Here is a 20,214-nt window from a genome sequence, read left to right as displayed (position 1 = left end):
CTGAAGGCTGTGTGGGATCGAAAATTGACAAAAGCCTTCACACTTTCAGTGCCCTTCTATGTTTTCCCCCTGTGTGTTCGCTGATGACTTTGTAGCTCAGATATTCGACTAAAGCTCTTCCCACATTCATTGCACTTGAATGGTTTTTCTCCTGTGTGAGTTCGCTGATGATACCTTAATGCTGAAGAATTGCGAAAACTACAATGATAGGGTTTTTCCCCTGTGTGTGTTCGCTGATGACTTTGAAGGTGTGATAACTGACTAAAGCTCTTCACACATTCACTGCACTTAAATGGCTTTCCCCTGTGTGTGTTCGCTGATGTCTTTGAAGGCTTGATAAATGACTAAAGCACTTTGCACATTCACTGCATTTGAATTGTGTTTCCCCAGTGTGTGTTCGCTGATGACTTTGAAGGTGTGATAACTGACTAAAGCACTTTGCACATTCACTGCACTTGAATGGTTTTTCTCCTGTGTGTGTTCTCTGATGACTTTGTACTTTTGATAATTGACTAAAGCTCTTCCCACATTAATTGCACTTGAATGATTTTTCTCCTGTTTGAGTTCGCTGATGATACCTTAATGCTGAAGAGTCGCGAAAACTACTGTCACATTCACTACAATGATAGGGTTTTTCCCCTGTGTGTGTTCGCTGATGACTTTGTAGGTTTGATAATCGACTAAAGCTCTTCACACATTTACTGCATTTAAATGGCTTTTCCCCTGTGTGTGTTCGCTGATGTCTTCGGAGGGTTGATAATTCACTAAAGCACTTTGCTCATTCAGTACACTTGAATGGTTTTTCCCCTGTGTGTGTTCGCTGATGACTTTGAAGGTTTGATAACTGACTAAAGCACTTTGCACATTCACTGCACTTGAATGGCTTTTCTCCAGTGTGTGTTCGCTGATGTCTTCGAAGGCTTGATAACTTACTAAAGCACTTTGCACATTCAGTGCACTTGAATGGTTTTTCCCCTGTGTGTGTTTGCTGATGTCTTTGAAGTTGTGATAACTGACTAAAGCACTTTGTACATTCACTGCACTTGAATGGTTTTTCCCCTGTGTGTGTTCGCTGATGATTTTGTAGCTCTGATAATCGACTAAAGCTCTTCACACATTCACTGCATTTAAATGGCTTTTCCCCTGTGTGTGTTCGCTGATGGCTTTGAAGGCTTGATAAGTGACTAAAGCACTTTGAACATTCAGTGCACTTGAATGGTTTTTCCCCTGTGTGTGTTCGCTGATGTCTTCGAAGGCTTGATAACTTACTAAAGCACTTTGCACATTCAGTGCACTTGAATGGTTTTTCCCCTGTGTGTGTTCGCTGATGACTTTGTAGCTCTGATAATTGACTAAAGCTCTTCCCACATTCACTGCAGTTGAATGGCTTTTCCCCTGTGTGTGTTTTATTATGTCTTTGAAGGCTTGATAAGTGACTAAAGCACGTTGCGCATTCAGTACACTTGAATGGTTTTTCCCCTGTGTGTATTCGATTATGTCTCTGAAGGTGTGATAACTGACTAAAGCACTTTGCACATTCACAGCACTTGAATGGTTTTTCTCCTGTGTGTGTCTGCTGATGGTTTTGCAGGTTTGATAAGTGACTAAAGCACTTTGCACATTCACTGCATTTAAATGGTTTTCCCCCCGTGTGTGTTCGCTGATGTCTTTGTAGGTGTGATAATCGTCTAAAGCTCTTTCCACATTCATTGCACTTGAATGGTTTTTCTCCTGTGTGAGTTTGCTGATGATTCCTTAATGCTGAAGACTCGCGAAAACTACTGTCACATTCACTACAATGATAGGGTTTTTCCCCATGTGTGTTCGCTGATGCCTTTGTAGGTATGATAATCAACTAAAGCTCTTTACACATTCACTGCATTTAAATGGCGTTTCCCCTGTGTGTGCTTGATTATGTCTTTGAAGGCTTGATAAATGACTAAAGCAATTTGCACATTCACTGCACTTGAATTGTTTTTGTCCTGTGTGTGTACGATGATGATTTCGTAGCTCTGATAATTGACTAAAGCTCTTCACACATTCACTGCATTTAAATGGCGTTTCCCCTGTGTGTGTTTGCTGATGTCTTTGAAGGCTTGTTAAGTGACTAAAGCACTTTGCACATTAAGTGCTCTTGGATGGTTTTTTTCACCTGTGTGTGTTCGCTGATGACTTTGTAGCTCTGATAATCTACTAAAGCTCTTTACACATTCACTGCACTTGAATGGTTTTTCTCCTGTGTGAGTTCGCTTATGACTTTGAAGGCTTGATACGTGACTACAGCTCTTTACACATTCACTGCACTTGAATGGTTTTTGTCCTGTGTACGTGTGCTGATGAAGCTTGAGTAGTGATGACAAACTAAAGCTCTTGCTGCATGTGTATGATTCTTCTTTCTTGATTAATGTCTGTGGGTCGTGTATATATGTGTCTACATCCCATGATTGTATTTCCTGATGGGCCAACCTGGCTGATAAAGCACTTGTGTTTTTCTCACACACTTTATATGTGTGCAGTATTTTGCACGTTTGATTTCTGTTTTAACAATAAAATGCAATAGCCACCAAATATTTGCCACACTCCTAATACGTAGAAGGTATCTTTGTAGGCGATTGTGCCTTTAGATTGGATTATGGCTATGCACGCTTGCGGGTAAAGATATATCTTCCTTTGGGCCGGTGCAAATTGGGATAGTCTGTTGTATTGTAGATAGACAAACTCTTCTTTCCTTTACCCATCAGTTGTCTGGCACCGCTCTGTTGTGCTCTTCTCTGCTTACTGTGGTTTAGCCAGAAAGAGTTTACAATTCTCATAGAGCACGGAATTATGGCTTGTCATCATTTTAGAAAACAGAGCACTGCGGTAATCACATCATACCTATACCATGATAAAAGTTGGCATTTGACACTTGTTTATACAGGAGACGGTTTGTTATTGTTGTTGCCTTCATTTTCCTAAGGTAATTTCTCCGTCTAGTTGTTTGGAGGTGCACAGCTCAGCCTCTTACAATCACTGAACTGCACTTGATGCTTCATCCGGGATCTGTCAGTTTATGTGCAGGTTCCTCTGTCGCCGACTACGCTGATGTTTTCCTGAATACTGTAGCTCGTTATTTCTGCTATTATTGATGATTTACAGCATTCGCTTCATTATTGATGGTCATTTCATACATTCAAGGCTTGTTTTCTGTTGGATGTAAAGATATTTAAAATCACTAAATTGAAACATAATTGAATGAGAATTCACAATGTTTAACTGACTGTAAAAGACATTTTGGGGGAGATTTACTAAATCTCCATGAAATGCAGCGCAGCCCCCCGCAGGAGGCTGTGCTGCGTTGCGCGACAGGGAGGGAGCAGGAGAGCACCATTTTTTCAAAGATATGGCTCTCACCTTCCCTTTCCCTTGCGCCAGCACTGATTAGAGCGTGCCTGCGCCATTCACACACCATAGCACCAGAGCGCTAAGTGTGTGTGAGTCCAGCATAGGTTTTGTACAGGAAAGACACACTTCTTATACAAAATAATACGCCTAGACATGAGGAAAAGCTTTTCCCACTTTGTATGCATGTTGCACAGTGCAGCACGCATGCATAGTCAGAAAAGGAAGTAGAAATGAAAGCATTTCTCCTTCCTTGCGCCTAGTTTAGAAAGGTGCAGTTTTCTCATGCCTAACCCAATCTACTGCATTTGGTAAATTGGGTTTAGCGTGAGAAACCATGGGTGGGTGCACGGGAACGCCCATGTACCACCCTTGGCAGGCCCCCATGGTGCAAGGTAATGCGTTATGTTATTTGCTGGAAAGAAAATTAGGAAAAAAAGATTTTGCACTGTTTTGTGCCACTTTTGTGACGCAAACACGGTGCAAAATCTTAGTAAATCTCCCCTTCTTCTTTACCACCTTTGAAACTTAGCAAGGTATATTTCATCACACACAGATATGTTCTGTTGATCAGGTGACATCTTATTAATGTCTGAAAAGGAGGTGATTTGTCAGTGTTTTCAGAGTATCTTAGCAAAGTATGGGAGCTCACGGAGCACCTAAGTGCTAGAGGCATAGCTTAAGATAGACGCATATGGTCAAGATTTCATTTAAACAACAATAGAGTTGAGAAAAAGAGAAGGGTCAGGCTGGGTTGCAAAATGTCCAGTAACTCTTTACAAAGTATACAACAAAAGTAACCCCATTCACACACTTCTTCTCGTTCCTTTCCTATTCACTTAAGAACATCTCAAATACCAACTCCTGTCTTTACCTCACTGTTCATAAGTCACCTCTGACACTTTCAACAGCTCCCTTGGTTCAAGCATTTCTGGTTTCTTCTAACCTGGAAGATTGGAACATTATTGTGGGTTGAGGAGGGTTTCCTATTGCCATAACATCTGTCCATCTCCCTGAAACTAGTGCAGCTTACAGAGCCTGGTTCTAGCCCTGAAAGACAACTTTAAAAAGCAAGTTTTTAGTTCTTCCTAAAGTAAATAAAGTTCTGTAAGATACAGCTCCTTCCGGGGCTTTTGTTTAAAACAGAGAGAGGGGCATGTCCTTTACATTATACGGGCAGATAAGGCAAACAAACGTTGATTCATAAAATTTAATAATCAACAATATCAGTCATTTATTACTTATAGAGAATCCATCACAACCAATAATTTACCTGACATATCCCTGCAGCAGATGTGTGCATATTACTCTTTATCTCCACTTTTCTACCATTACATGGCATCTGGCATGACGTTGTCCGTTTGGGGCCCAGGATGCCACTTTGTGACTGGATGGGCATTTGGCAGAGCGGGAGGACGCCCTTCGCTTCTATTTACCTGCTGTTGCTGCTTACTACCGGGTCCAGGACTTAAGACCCACGCCTCGCGGTACCCGCTTCGCGGGTCCCGCTTCGTTTTGTTCCTTTGACCCTGTGGCTCCAGTTGTTTCTGTGGGGTGTGCTTCAGGCTGCAGGGCTGCGAGCGTGGAACCGGGACTCGCTTTCCCAGGAGTCCCGGTGTTCCAGTGGCCGAGTGACCTGGCCCCGCTCTCCCTGACCGCCCCGCCCCACCTCTAATCACTTATAAGGATCAGGACTCTGCTGCTGCGTGGGACGCCCTTCGCTTTTATCTGCCTGCTGTTGCTGCTTACTACAGGGTCCAGGACTTAAGACCCACGCCTCGCGGTACCCGCTTCGCGGGTCCCGCTTTGTTTTGTTCCTTTGACCCTGTGGCTCCAGTTGTTTCTGTGGGGTGTGCTTCAGGCTGCAGGGCTGCGAGCGTGGAACCGGGACTCGCTTTCCCAGGAGTCCCGGTGTTCCAGTGGCCGAGTGACCTGGCCCCGCTCTCCCTGACCGCCCCGCCCCACCTCTAATCACTTATAAGGATCAGGACTCTGCTGCTGCGTGGGACGCCCTTCGCTTTTATCTACCTGCTGTTGCTGCTTACTACAGGGTCCAGGACTTAAGACCCACGCCTCGCGGTACCCGCTTCGCGGGTCCCGCTTCGTTTTGTTCCTTTGACCCTGTGGCTCCAGTTGTTTCTGTGGGGTGTGCTTCAGGCTGCAGGGCTGCTAGCGTGGAACCGGGACTCGCTTTCCCAGGAGTCCCGGTGTTCCAGTGGCCGAGTGACCTGGCCCCGCTCTCCCTGACCGCCCCGCCCCACCTCTAATCACTTATAAGGATCAGGACTCTGCTGCTGCGTGGGACGCCCTTCGCTTTTATCTACCTGCTGTTGCTGCTTACTACAGGGTCCAGGACTTAGGACCCACGCCTCGCGGTACCCGCTTCGCGGGTCCCGCTTCGTTTTGTTCCTTTGACCCTGTGGCTCCAGTTGTTTCTGTGGGGTGTGCTTCAGGCTGCAGGGCTGCGAGCGTGGAACCGGGACTCGCTTTCCCAGGAGTCCCGGTGTTCCAGTGGCCGAGTGACCTGGCCCCGCTCTCCCTGACCACCCCGCCCCACCTCTAATCACTTATAAGGATCAGGACTCTGCTGCTGCATGAGACGCCCTTCGCTTTTATCTACCTGCTGTTGCTGCTTACTACAGGGTCCAGGACTTAAGACCCACGCCTCGCGGGTCCCGCTTCGTTTTGTTCCTTTGACCCTGTGGCTCCAGTTGTTTCTGTGGGGTGTGCTTCAGGCTGCAGGGCTGCGAGCGTGGAACCGGGACTCGCTTTCCCAGGAGTCCCAGTGTTCCAGTGACCGAGTGACCTGGCCCCGCACTCCCTGACCGCCCGCCCCACCTCTAATCACTTATAAGGATCAGGACTCTGCTGCTGCGTGGGACGCCCTTCGCTTTTATCTACCTGCTGTTGCTGCTTACTATAGGGTCCAGGACTTAAGACCCACGCCTCGCGGTACCCGCTTTGCGGGTCCCTCTTCGTTTTGTTCCTTTGACCCTGTGGCTCAAGTTGTTTCTGTGGGGTGTGCTTCAGGCTGCAGGGCTGCGAGCGTGGAACCGGGACTCGCTTTCCCAGGAGTCCCGGTGTTCCAGTGGCCGAGTGACCTGGCCCCGCTCTCCCTGACCGCCCCGCCCCACCTCTACTCTCACGTTAGTACGTTGGTAGCCTGCAAGTACTAGAGCCCTACGCTGCGCGGGAGCGCCCGGGGCTAAGCCCGGGCAAAGGGCGGGCCCTCTGTGGCCCTCCGAGGCCTGTAGAGTCTGGTCTGGGCCACAGCCCCTGGTTTTGTTGATTGACTATTAACTGTGTGTAACTTCGGGTCTAGCAAGTGTGTCTATTTCTATTCATTATATTGTTGCCCAGTGGCTACAGGGATGTGCACTCGGGAAACCCGAAGTAAGGCTGCAGCCAGCGCCGCCAAACTGACGGGCACTCTGGACAATTTCATTGTGCGCACTAACACTTTAATCAATGAGGGAATTGCCCTCATGGAAAGAAGAGTGTCAAGGGACCTCGAAGTTGCTAGGAGATCATCTCTAGGCCCTTTAGCACATGTACTCTCACCAAATAGTTCCCAATGTATTCGCCTCCTAGACCCTCCCCAACCCATCTCTGAAAATCCATTTGTGTCTACCAGTCAAACTGCCTTTGAGGATCATACCCCTTTACTGTTCCCCCAAGTTGCCCCTTTGATTTCCCTAGTAGTACCCCCAAACATCTCAAACGAACATGATGGACTAACAGCACATAGAGGCATTAGGGAGGGCGCTATTCCTAAATCCACCCATACTACCAATCAGGATAATTCTGTTTTAATGTTCACAACTGACGAGGGGGGAACCCGTAGAGATTCAAGTGGTTTGTCCCGTGGGTTAGAGGCGGAGAAGGATATAGTGGTCACTCTAGCAATCAGTGAAGACAAAGCTGAGGAGCGTCGTGCTTCTCACCCCCTTCCCCTGGGCATCCCCGACGATACAGCCTCAACCCAAAGCCGGGAAAATTTCCTTGAGGATTGTACTCAGGTTGAACATTCCATCGGGGAGGAAGACAGTAAAGGTATTTTTATGAGCTCTATAGCCGCACTGATTACATCCCTCTTGTCCCCTTTGGAAATTAGACTAAAAGGCATTGAAGATAATCTGAAAGCCTTAAATATAGAATTAAAAGCCATACCTAAACCCATCGCTAAAAAGACTAATGGAGGGCAAGCTTCGGTTGGTGATGCACCATCTTTGTCCAACTCACAAGTTACAGGGAACATTCCCGCCCCAAATGTGCGCTCAGCTAAAACTCCTCTTACTGAGGCTAATAAAAATAGCTGTAACATTCTGCCCCCCATGACAACGAGCTTACCTTCAAAAGTGAATGGTCCCATCACTGTTGCCCCTAAACCCCCCATTACAACTAATCTTAAACCACCTTCGGTCCCCCCAGCAAGTATTAAACCACGCCGGAATATTAATCTACCCCCTGATGCTCACCCTTATGTAATTGTACTAACAGGAGTTCCAGAGCTCCCTCCTTCATCTTCTGAACCATTTTGGGCTCTTAAAAATAAAGTATGTTATTGGCTTGATAGGAATTATCCACTACCGCCAAATACTCGCAGTAACATGCTTATGTTAGAGAGAGCACCTTGGGTGGGTGAGAAGCCCAAAAACATCCAGGGTGATTGTATTGTGGTGACATTTGAGGACCCGTGCACAGTGGAGTATATCTGTGCCGGATCCCCATGTGACATCAGTTCCCCTATTCAGGTCAAATCACTTTCCCATTTCTATATGCTTCCAGATCAACGCAGTAATAGATGGAGTTGGTTAAGAGCTCCAAACAATTCAAGAAGGGGGTTGAGAGAAGAGTCTTTCCATGATCATAAAGATAATCATTGGGATGGGGGGGCAGATAGAGGATGGAGTACAGTGCGTAGGAGAGCAGGCAGACACCAACAGGGGGTTACCCAGTTCCAGGGAGATTGGATTGGTCATCAACATCACCCCCCCCTCTACCCTGTTTGAATCGCTTTAGTAGTCTAGAGGCAGTTGATTGACATCTAACCCACATTCCTGGTTACAAGGTTCCTACAGGGAATGTTGGGTTATTACAGACAATCCTCATAGGTAGAGAACATATAGAGGAGTCTGTGAACAACATGCCCACTGGAATGATAGAACTAGCCTGCACCCCCCCCCACCCTTAACTCCTGTAACAGCCACTGTCTCTCCTTCCATCAACATCATTTCTTGGAATATAGCGGGACTAAGGAAAAACCTTGAAATTCCAGAATGGAATGATTTTGTTGATAAGTTCCATATTTGTATGTTTCAGGAAACTTGGTGTATGACCCCTCAATATAAAAATGGGTACTCCTCTTACTTTGTCCCAGCAGTTTCTAAAGGGAAAGGGCGCCCCTCTGGCGGCCTGCTCATCTGGGTAAAGGTGAACTTGAATTACTCTGTTACCATACATAATATACCGTCAAGTGATATCCTGCATATTTCCCTGAAAAGCCCTAATGGGAGTTGTGTTCATCTGTTTGCGTATATGCAAGAGGGACCCCGGGTGGCACAATCTCTCCAACGATTGAGCTTTTAGACGCTAAATTGACTGAGCTTCCTCCTAGGTCCAAAATTTTGTTGGGGGGCGATTTTAACTGTACATTTGAACCTTTAGATGATGAGGATGCTCTGGGTTTAAATTCTGAAGATTGGAGTCACGGGCTTGGAGTCAGGCCATTCCACTTTTAACGTTGGCGCCTATTAAAAAGTGGACTGCAAGAGCAATTCAATTGAATGCATTAGCCCTGGACCATAATTTACGGGCACTAAACGGTCGAACAACTTCCGATCGTGAAGGAGCTATGACCTTTAACAGGATAAGTTCCCCATCACGTATTGATTATATCTTTTTAGATGTACACTCTTGGGCCAGTCTAAAAGACATAGAAGTCAAACAATCCTTCGACAGTGACCATAATCCACTCTGTATGGAAATCAGCTGTAGCACAGAGTTCATAGCCCCCAGCTTCTCCTCGTAACACGTCATTGCCAGTTTGCGCGCACCACCAGGTTAGAGGCCCCGGCTCCTTAGGTAGCCCCCTCCTATGTTTCCGCCCATTCATGACATATTCTGTTACGTTTGCATCACATGTCTGAGTTACACCTTCTTTTTACTCTTATCTTTCGCGACTGCTACGCGTCACGCCTTCTGCTCCACCCACTGCTACGCCTACTGCAATGTAATGCTATGTGTTTGCGTTATGTATATATGCTCATGTATTGTTATTAAAAGTCAGCGCGCTCATCCCAGACCCAGCCCCAGCAGCTGCTGGGCCCTGTCATCCTATTCCTATGCAGGTTGTCCTGTTCCTGTCCTTATGCTGTATTAAACCTGCAAGAACTCCTACTACCTCGAATCTTGACTCTTATTTATTGAGCTATCTGTTATGATATATGTCCAGTCAAAAATAGGGTATTATTTATTTATTTACCACATAATGGCGCCCGAATAGGGACTTGCCCTTTCCCCACGCGTCGGTGAAGCCACGCCGACCCCCTGACCCTCTGCAGTCGTGACGGAACTCTTCTGCGCAGTGGCAGATATTTCTGCTCAAGTATCCCTCAGGCCCACGGAGGAGACGGAGGAGGCGGTCCAGCATCCAGACGAGACGGTGGAGGAACGCGGCGAGTCCCGACCAGAGCCCAAGCCAAGAGTCCAAGGTCCGAGGTATCCGGAGGTCCACCCGTAACTAAATCCGAAGTTCGAAGTTCGTCGTCATCGTCGTAGCAGTGCAGTCCAGTCCGAGGCCTTCCGTTCTTGCTGCCCGGTGAGTACCGTTACTGGGGTGGTATCTAGACAGGGTCAATTTAATTGACTCTGGTCTGTGGGTTGGTGGTACACAGTCCCACAAATGAAGTGTTCACTTCGGTGGATACGGGTCCTGACGTGTCTCTTTAAGAGACCGGTAAGTTTCGTACTGTTTCAGCAGTGCATCTAGTCTCTGTTCTAGTCAGTTTCTGTTCTCGAGAAATTTCATGTGTTCTGTTCTCAGTATTTCCAGGTAGTATTCTGTTCGAACTGTTATTTATAATGTTCTTCATGTATTTTAATGTTGTGGTATGAGTGCGACGTGATTTCGTGTTTTCATTGTGTATTGTATTTTGTCCAGAATAGAGTCCAGTCATGCCGCTCTTCTCAAAGTTACGTCAGTTAAAAACTAGAAAGGGTCTGCTGGAAGCAGCAGTTCCCGTCCCGCCTAGGGACAGTCCAGGTCACTTTATGTATCAGAAACATGGCATAAGCGCCATATTGTATCTAGATTTATGGGTAGAGTATACCAAACAGTTAGAAGAAAAGTATAGATGGCCCGTATCGGGTACATGGGATGCCGAATGCATCATGCGAGTAGAAGAAGCATTATGGAAAAAGAAAGCCAGACAGTCACAGAAAGACGCCATCGAGCTATGGCGCAAAGAAGCTCATAAAAGAACTGAAAAAGAAATCAGAAAGTCAGAACTAAGTAGAGAATCCCAAGAACGAGCCCAAGAAAGAGAATTAATCGAGATAGGTGAACGAGTTAGAACTGAGCAATCAGACAGACAGAGGAACGCCCTCATTAAGGGTATGTATCCTCTTCTTGCCGAGGGCTTGCCAAAAGCGACCCCGGAGGCATCCAGTAATTTCCCGCCACCACTAGTTCCGACCAAGCTACGTCACAAACCGACCGCAGCTGATATTTTTATTTCGTCCTATCTGGACAACACAGTCCCCGAATATGCAAATCCTGTTCGCGCTCCGCCAGTCCCTGTAAATCAGGTAATTCCTACTCCCCCAGACACCAGGGTGCCCTTAACAGCCCCCCCGGGTCAGCCCGCCATACAAGTCCAGCCCACGTTACAATTACCCACCCTGCCAGGACGAAAAGCATCAGTTGATGATTCTAGTTTAGGGGCCGCAGGAGGAGGTCTTCCTCAAACCCCGCCGCCATACAAGCGTTTATCAGCACTCGAATTACATGCTCAAGCATCACAGCGTACTCCTAAGAGTAATAAGTCTGTTGCAGAGATCAGGCAAACCCTTGGCGAATGTGTCTATGACCCAGTTCCAGGCGAGTTTAATATGGTTTTATATTCCGTACGCGTAAGGAGAGTGACCGAGTATCTAGTCACCCTGCCTAATATGAAAGAAGATCTAGACAGGATATATCGTTTCATCCGTACAGGGGATGACCCACAAAGTATTAGTGATGCCATGTCTCAAAGGAAAGCTGAGATCCAGCGTATGATATTAAAGTTTTTAATTAATTGTCTAATAAGAGAACAAGATTACCCGTCTAAAGACCCGGAAGAAATGAAAACTCTAACAAAGTGGAGTGATAATATAGCCGAAGGAAAGCACAATACCATTGGTGCCATGGAGAGTATGTACAAGAAAATCCGTAGAGAGATAATAAAGATACACGAACAGCGTAAAGCAGCACAAGTAAGCGAGAAAGAAAGTACCTCTGATCCTGAAGAGGAAGACGATGAGAATACCGCCAGAATAGCGTATGTAGGAAAACCTAGATTTCCAGATCGCCATTTACGCCTAGAACACAAGTCAATTTTCCATCATTCAGCACCAGAACAAGGTTCCCTAGAACAAGTATTCCAAGCTACCGATCACATTCTGAAATCACGAATCGGTTATAGTGAGTTAAGTACTATGCATGAACAGGAACTAGTCCGATCAGCAGTCAGATGGATTACTGATTCTACCACTTTTCCAGACGAAATAGTGGCACAAATGTTTCTGAAATTGCCCCCAGCCGAGCAGCGACTGGTGGGTATGTATATGATTCAGCACCTCATTACTCTGTATGAGGGTCAACATTCTGATCCAGGCCCGTTACATGATATCCTGAACGAGTTACTCCAGTACAGATGGAGAGGTCTAGGTACCGATTTAATTAGTGTCATTCTAGAACAACGCCATAAATATAGAATGTTCTTGAACCCGCATTTTGTTCATGTCTCACCCCCAGAAAGTAAATCATTCTACATAGACAGACAGAATCCGTTACGAGAAGTCCACCCAGTCAGAGGAGCGGGTGGCGAAATGCAACGAGTGTTTGTATACACTCCGATCACAAAGATGGAACTCCTCGAAATGAAGAAATTAATTCCCTGTCATGACAAAGATCCAGCAGGATTCCATAGAGAATTAAAAGACATGCTCCGCATGGGAGAATACACTTACCCAGATATCATTAAAATGTTAAAGGTTCTGCTACCCGCAGGGGTGTATGAAAAGCTAAAGGAAAAAGAATGGGAGGTGGGAGAGAAAAAGATAGATTGGGCAGTCCTAGAAGCTGAAGATAAGATACGTGTACCTGGTACTGGTCTAGGAGAGAAATGTAAAGAATTACCAGAATTATTAATTCAAGTTTTACCCAGATTATTGACAACGAAAAAGGAAGACTGGGATGCAATCTCAGCCTGTAAACAGAAACAAGATGAAGAAATTAGTGATTTTTATTCTAGGTTTGAAAAGTGCTTTAGTATCAACAGTGGCCTCAAGACAAGTAGTGAGTCATACCCTCACCTTTTCGTTACTAAATTAGTCGAGAATTCAAGTCCATCAATTAAAAACCGAGTTCTGAAAGTCGAAAGCACCTGGCAAGCTAATACCCCGTCCCAGATGCTCCAGATGCTCCAGTATCACCAGAATAGAATCAGGGAAGAGCAAGAACACGAAAGAAAACGTATGAAAGACACGAAAATGAAAGTGCTAGTTGCACAATCTGTTCCCCAAGACAGTCAGAAGAGGGGGCCGAATCAAGCCAGTCATCCTGCAGCACCCGTTAAAGGGAACTGCAATTATTGTAAACAACCAGGTCATTTCATAAATGAGTGTGCAGTTCTGAAACACAACATAGCTACTGGTAAGACTAAAGAAAGACCACGTCCGCCTAGACAAGAACAAGTTTCACAGACTCCTCAGCCACAGAATGCACTACAGACAGTTACAGCACCGCAGCCTATTGCTGCAACACAGCATGTTACATCGCAGATGTACCAGTATGCACAGTCTGAGTATCCAGAGTACCAGCCATATTCATGAAACAGCCTAGAGAGGGAGGTAGGCTTGCCTCTCATCGAGATACCTGTAGATCAAGAAGGTCCCTATGTTCACAGTCAAGTATTAGGGAAAGACAGAAAGTTTTTGATTGATACAGGGGCAGGTAGGACCACAATTAGTCACGCCGAAGTTCCAGGGGCTCCGCTCTCAGGCTCAAGAAATGTTTCCCTTGGATTTTCAGGAAAGCCTATCGTTAATGAGATTTCAAAGCCAGTCACTCTAGAAGTAGGTCCATTGTCCCGCACTACTGATCTGTTACTTACTAAGTCATGTCCAGAAAATCTATTAGGCATTAAAACACTGAAAGAGTTAGGTGCAGTTATATATTGTTCCCCAGAGGGAATACGATTGTTCCTACGTGACTTTAAGGGTCACTATGTATTACGAGATTTTGATTCCAGACTGTCTAAAGTTCCGCAGCATTTATGGGCGCAAGGTCCAACAGATGTAGGTTACATGCAAATCACACCCCATCGTGTGACTCTCAAACCAGGTGTAGTGTTACCACGAATCAGGCAGTATAGATTGCCACCTGAGGCTGTAGCAGCCTTATCCAAAATTATAGACGAGCTCATGGCTCAAGGAGTAGTTGTAGAAACTGACTCCAACGTATGCAATTCTCCGATCATTCCAGTCATGAAACGTACTGATCCAAATGCACCCCCAGTATATCGATTAGTGATTGATTTACGAGAACTTAACAAATGTATTATTCCTCAGTACCCAGTTGTCCCAGATATCTCTTCCCTATTGACAGCCATTGATTCCGAAGCCATGTTCTTCACTGTAATTGATCTTAAGAATGCATTTTTCAGTGTTCCCATTCATCCAGACAGCCAGTTTCTTTTCGGATTCTGTTTAAATGGAAGGAGCTATATGTTTACACGAGCTCCTCAAGGTTTCACAGAAAGTCCTAGTATTTACAGTCAAGCACTTAAGAGACAACTAGACAATATTGACATGCCAACTGACACTGCCCTGCTCCAGTATGTCGATGATCTACTGATCACAGCTCGTTCTGAACGTGCTTGCGAGCGAGCATCCCTTACAGTCTTGTATTTCCTAGCCGAGATGGGGCACAAGGTGTCACCTTCGAAGCTTCAATTCTGTGTCCAGCAAGTGGTCTACTTAGGACACTTGCTGTCCAAGAGGGGTAGGCAGTTGACACCAGACCGTATCCAGTTAATAGCGAGTCTTCCTCAGCCCAAGACCCAGAAGGAGGTACGTGCCTTTATTGGCCTCACTTCTTACTGCAGACAATGGATTCCTCAGTATGCATTTCTAGCCAAGCCACTGATACAGTTAACGACACAGGAGGCAGCCGTATCGACTGTTCTCCCTTGGACATCTGAACATACACTTAGTTTCAACGAGTTAAAGAAAGCTTTATGCCAAGCTCCAGTTCTAGCTACACCGAACTACAGTAAGCCTTTTACACTTTTCGTTACTGAACGTGAAGGTACAGCATTATCTGTTCTCACACAAGACCAAGCAGGACAATACAAGCCTTGTGCTTATTTTTCTAGCACACTAGATCCAGTCGCCCAGGCTCTGCCTGCGTGCCTCAAGTCAGTTGCAGCCACAGCACTAGCTATCAGACAAAGTGATTCCATAGTCTTAGGACATACCTTGACAGTACAAGTTCCACATTCTGTGGAAGTTCTTTTAAACCGAACACAAACTCAGCACTTGACAATTGCACGTTTAACAGGTTATGAATTGACACTGTTCCAACCACACATAGAAATCAGACGCTGCAACATCCTGAATCCTGCTACACTGTTACCATCAGTTAATTCAAATTCTGCCGCACACGACTGTGTGGAAGTAGTCAACATTACGACAAAGCCAAGACAAGATCTGACAGACATTCCATTACCAGACCCTGACCTGACACTTTATGTGGATGGTTCATGTATGAGAACTAGTACAGGAGAACTAGTAGCCGCGTATGCAGTGACTACTGACACCGAAGTTATTGAAACACACCGTATTGATACCCTGTCCGCTCAAGCAGCAGAGCTAGTTGCTCTGACACAAGCCTGTATACACGCCAAGAACTTGAAAGTTAATGTTTACACAGATTCACGTTACGCATTTGGAGTTGTACACGACTTTGGAGTGCTCTGGCAGGAGAGAGGTTTCATGACTTCTCATGGAACCAAGATTCAGCATGGTCTCCTTATTCAAGCTCTGTTAGATGCAATACATTTACCGACATCCATTGCTATCATGAAGTGCAAAGCACATACGAAAGCTACTGACATTATTTCCCAAGGTAATGATCTAGCAGATCGCACAGCCAAGCTTACAGCACAGACTCTAGACATTCCAGTTAACATGACACACACTCCAGATCCGATTACATGTATGACAGTTAAGGACCCTACTCAAGATGTCATAGATATCCAGTTACATGCTACTCCCGATGAAATCAAGAAATGGTCTGAACAAGGAGGGGTCCAGACAGATCAAGGATGGTTAACGAAGGGTAGAGCCACATGGTTTCTACCCGACTCTATGGTTCAAGTCATCATTAATACCGCACATAGTCCAGCACATTTAGGAGAAAAAGCTATGTTAGACAGTATCCAGAACATTTGGTTCAACAAGCATTTACGAGCCGCAGCTAAGCAGAAAGTCCGTACCTGTATGATATGTTGTCAGTTTAATCCAGGTAAAAGTGTCCCGGTGGAACAAGGGGGATTCCAGCCTCCTGACCACCCTTTTGAGGTCCTCCAGATGGATTATATTCAGATGGAGCGATGTTGAGGTTTCAAGTATGTCCTTGTAGTTGTATGCGCTTTGTCCAGATGGACAGAAGCATATCCAGTCCCAGATTACACAGCCGCGACCACTGCCAAGCAGTTGGTTCGTGAATTCTTCCCTCGATATGGACTCCCTAGAGTCGTATATTCTGATAACGGTCAGCCATTCTCATCTGAGTTGATGAAGCACGTTTCCCTGTTGTTAGGGTACCAGTGGAAGTTTCATTGTGTACGCCATCCTGAAGCAGCTGGTCTGGTCGAGAGACATAACCAGACCCTGAAAATCCGAATCGCCAAAGTATGTAAAGAGAAAGGTGTGGACTGGCTAGTAGCTCTGCCAGTTGCTTTGTTTTATATGCGCATGGTCGCACATTCCAGATCAGGTCTGTCCCCGTATGAGGTCGTTTTCGACCGCCCCCCTAACATGTGGGGTACTCCTAGACCCCGAAGTATTACTGATGTTTCATGTAATATGCTGACAGATTACCTAGCTTCCTTGATGTCTGCCCTCAACTCATGTCGTTCACAGGTTGCCGCCGCATTTCCAGACAATACCGAGGTGGCACCGCATGAAATCGTTCCAGGTTCGATGGTGCTCGTACGTAACTTCGACAGATCAAGTCCGCTGGAGCCTCGTTGGAAAGAGCCCCGTCAGGTCCTCCTCACCACCCGTACAGCTGTGAAATTGGAAGGACGCCGCGGCTGGGTGCACCTTTCGCACGTCAAGAAATTCTACGGATTGAAACCGGTCTCCAAGAACATTTCCCAGGATATCAAGACTTGTCAAAACATTGTTCCTAAGGACTGTCCCGCAAATGACATTGACACAACCCCTCCCCTGTTAGAGAAAACTCCGCAGCAGGAGTATAAGCAAAAGCTAAGGTCTAGTAAAATAAGTCAGTCAGTTTGATTGTATAAGTCCTCCCCTAGGTGAAACGGTTAGACTGTTTCTGACATGTATAAAATAGACCCCCATAGTGAGAGAGTCAGTCAAAACTCAATCCGATGTATCGTTTTTCTAAGTTTCATATTATTTCTCAGCCTTTTGATTTCCTGCACTAGTTACGCATTTTTCCTGTGTTTTCCAGTTCCCCATGTAAATAAGCATTCTAATGTTACAGTAGAGCACACGTTTAGTGATCTGCCTCCTCACGAATATTCATACCGCCTCGCTATGCGTAACAATACATTTATCCGCATGTTGCATTATTCACACCAGACCAGCAATGCCACTAATTGTTGGGTGTGTGGTCGACTCCCCCCTTTCCAGACGTCAAAGGGAGTTCTGCCACTTTTTCCTTATCCTTTTTCCCATAATGGTTCGTGTGGAGCATGGTCCACGTTAACGTCATCCTCAACAGATATGTCTTTTCTTAACAGCACATGTTTCCCAGACAAGCAAGGTTTCCCCCACAGAACAGGTTTAGATCCAGAAAATGAAGTGTACAATTTAGGTAATTATTCGTCGAATTTCATGGTCCTGAATGTTCAGTCTGATACTACTCCATACTCACCTGCTATTTCAGTATTACCAGTCAAAGGCGAATTATGTGTCCGTAATTATGGTTCTGTACACGTAGGACATAGTGATTGTACTACTATTATCCAGTATAGTGACAGTGGGAAATCTATTTTTAAAGCTTCACGTCATTCTTATTTTGTTTGTGGTCAAACTGCATATGTTCGTCTGCCCCTCGATTGGGAGGGAACCTGTTACATTGCCTTCCTACTGCCACCTGTTTTCCTAGCCCCACCTGACTACCATAGGAATTCCTTCCTAGTACATACTAGACACAAGAGAAACCTCCCGATTGTCGATTATACTGAAACTGCTGCAGAGCAATTCATTGATATTGATAAAGGTGTGTTCCCTTATTTAGGTACAGTTGTAAACAGTAAGCTAATTCGTAGGTTAACAAGAACCCTTGAAGCAGTAGTAGATGAGACTGCCTCCGCTCTAGGTAACTTAACCGAAGAGCAATCCTTTATGAGAATTGTCGTGCTCCAGAATCGTCTCGTCCTTGACGTCATACTGGCCGATAGGGGCGGGGCCTGTAGAGTCATCGGATCTAGTTGCTGCATTTTCATTCCAAATAACGCGCCGTCTGTTTATTCAGCTATAACCAGACTCCATAAAATTGCCCATCTGTTACACCAAGATCCAGGCGCTTGGACATGGTCCGGTTGGTTCAGGAATATAATTTCCGCCTGGGGATGGAAAGTCCTGTCCTTTCTAGGTATTGCAGTAGCGATCATATTCAGCTGCTGCCTCTGTATACAATGTGGCCCTGCGATTTGCGGCATGTGTGCTACCTCTTGTATTCCTAGTCCCAAGCCCCGTTCTAAATCCCGTTCCAGGATAATTCGAGACGAACAAATGGTACTGTATGAAATGATAGATGGTATCATGAATATTGATGTTTCCTGATGGAAACGTAGTGACAAGGAGGGAATGTGGAAAAGTATATTTTGTCATGTTCTGTGTCACTACGTGTCATCCATCATATGTTGTGTGTGCATGATTAAATATGCATATGCATTCCCCATGTTCGATTAATGATGCAATTACAGTTGTGTCCTCCTCTAGTATGCCAGTTTCCAGTCCTCGTGAATACTACGAATATCAGGCCTATGTAAAGCTACGTTGCCACGTTTCCCAGTGTGCACGTTATTTCATTATAAAGTCCCCGTTTCTAGGCCTCAACAGGGCCCGGACATCAGATTCAGCTCCTGTCTCCTGAACCCTCGCTGAGGAGCGATCCAGCCCCCACCTGTATCCTCGACCTTTCACTTACTTCCTGCCTCGCAGTGCCCGGTGCAGCTTGGCTCTGCCTCTGAGTCTGCCAAGACTATGTTATGATTCCAGCTATCAGTTTAGTCCTCCTTCTCTGCATTCCTAAGCTACTGAACTACATCAAATAGTTTCCGTCATTGTCTAGCCTATGCGGCTCCATGTTAAGAGAAATACTGTATTTAATGGTCATTTAATATTCTTCATCACGCACTATATGTAGAATAAATGCATGCTCCAGTCTTAGAGTCAGTTAGCTTTTCCCCTCATGACTTCTAGTTTATATCAACATGTTCCCTAAACATCAGATACTAGATAGGGTTTAGGTACATGTCGCTCCGACCCTCCAGACTTTAGTCTCTGCTCCTAGCACAGAGTTCATAGCCCCCAGCTTCTCCTCGTAACACGTCATTGCCAGTTTGCGCGCACCACCAGGTTAGAGGCCCCGGCTCCTTAGGTAGCCCCCTCCTATGTTTCCGCCCATTCATGACATATTCTGTTACGTTTGCATCACATGTCTGAGTTACACCTTCTTTTTACTCTTATCTTTCGCGACTGCTACGCGTCACGCCTTCTGCTCCACCCACTGCTACGCCTACTGCAATGTAATGCTATGTGTTTGCGTTATGTATATATGCTCATGTATTGTTATTAAAAGTCAGCGCGCTCATCCCAGACCCAGCCCCAGCAGCTGCTGGGCCCTGTCATCCTATTCCTATGCAGGTTGTCCTGTTCCTGTCCTTATGCTGTATTAAACCTGCAAGAACTCCTACTACCTCGAATCTTGACTCTTATTTATTGAGCTATCTGTTATGATATATGTCCAGTCAAAAATAGGGTATTATTTATTTATTTACCACAGGGTGTGCTTCAGGCTGCAGGGCTGCGAGCGTGGAACCGGGACTCGCTTTCCCAGGAGTCCCGGTGTTCCAGTGGCCGAGTGACCTGGCCCCGCTCTCCCTGACCACCCCGCCCCACCTCTAATCACTTATAAGGATCAGGACTCTGCTGCTGCATGAGACGCCCTTCGCTTTTATCTACCTGCTGTTGCTGCTTACTACAGGGTCCAGGACTTAAGACCCACGCCTCGCGGGTCCCGCTTCGTTTTGTTCCTTTGACCCTGTGGCTCCAGTTGTTTCTGTGGGGTGTGCTTCAGGCTGC

At 45.8% G+C, this 20,214-nt stretch overlaps 1 pseudogene across 1 annotated transcript in view; it reads right to left on the bottom strand.

Moving 5' to 3' along the window:
* LOC144806191 (uncharacterized) overlaps nt 1-20,214 on the bottom strand; it is a 129,116-nt pseudogene that overhangs the window by 58,191 nt on the left and 50,711 nt on the right. The window contains exon 2 of the transcript XR_013605720.1: nt 60-2,115. The product of XR_013605720.1 is annotated as an uncharacterized LOC144806191 (transcript). The remainder of the gene's footprint in view (nt 1-59; nt 2,116-20,214) is intronic.

Source organism: Lissotriton helveticus (genome assembly GCF_964261635.1).
Source record: "Lissotriton helveticus chromosome 1_1 unlocalized genomic scaffold, aLisHel1.1 SUPER_1_unloc_52, whole genome shotgun sequence".
Taxonomy (NCBI): domain Eukaryota; kingdom Metazoa; phylum Chordata; class Amphibia; order Caudata; family Salamandridae; genus Lissotriton; species Lissotriton helveticus.
This window is presented reverse-complemented; position numbering and strand designations above follow the sequence as displayed.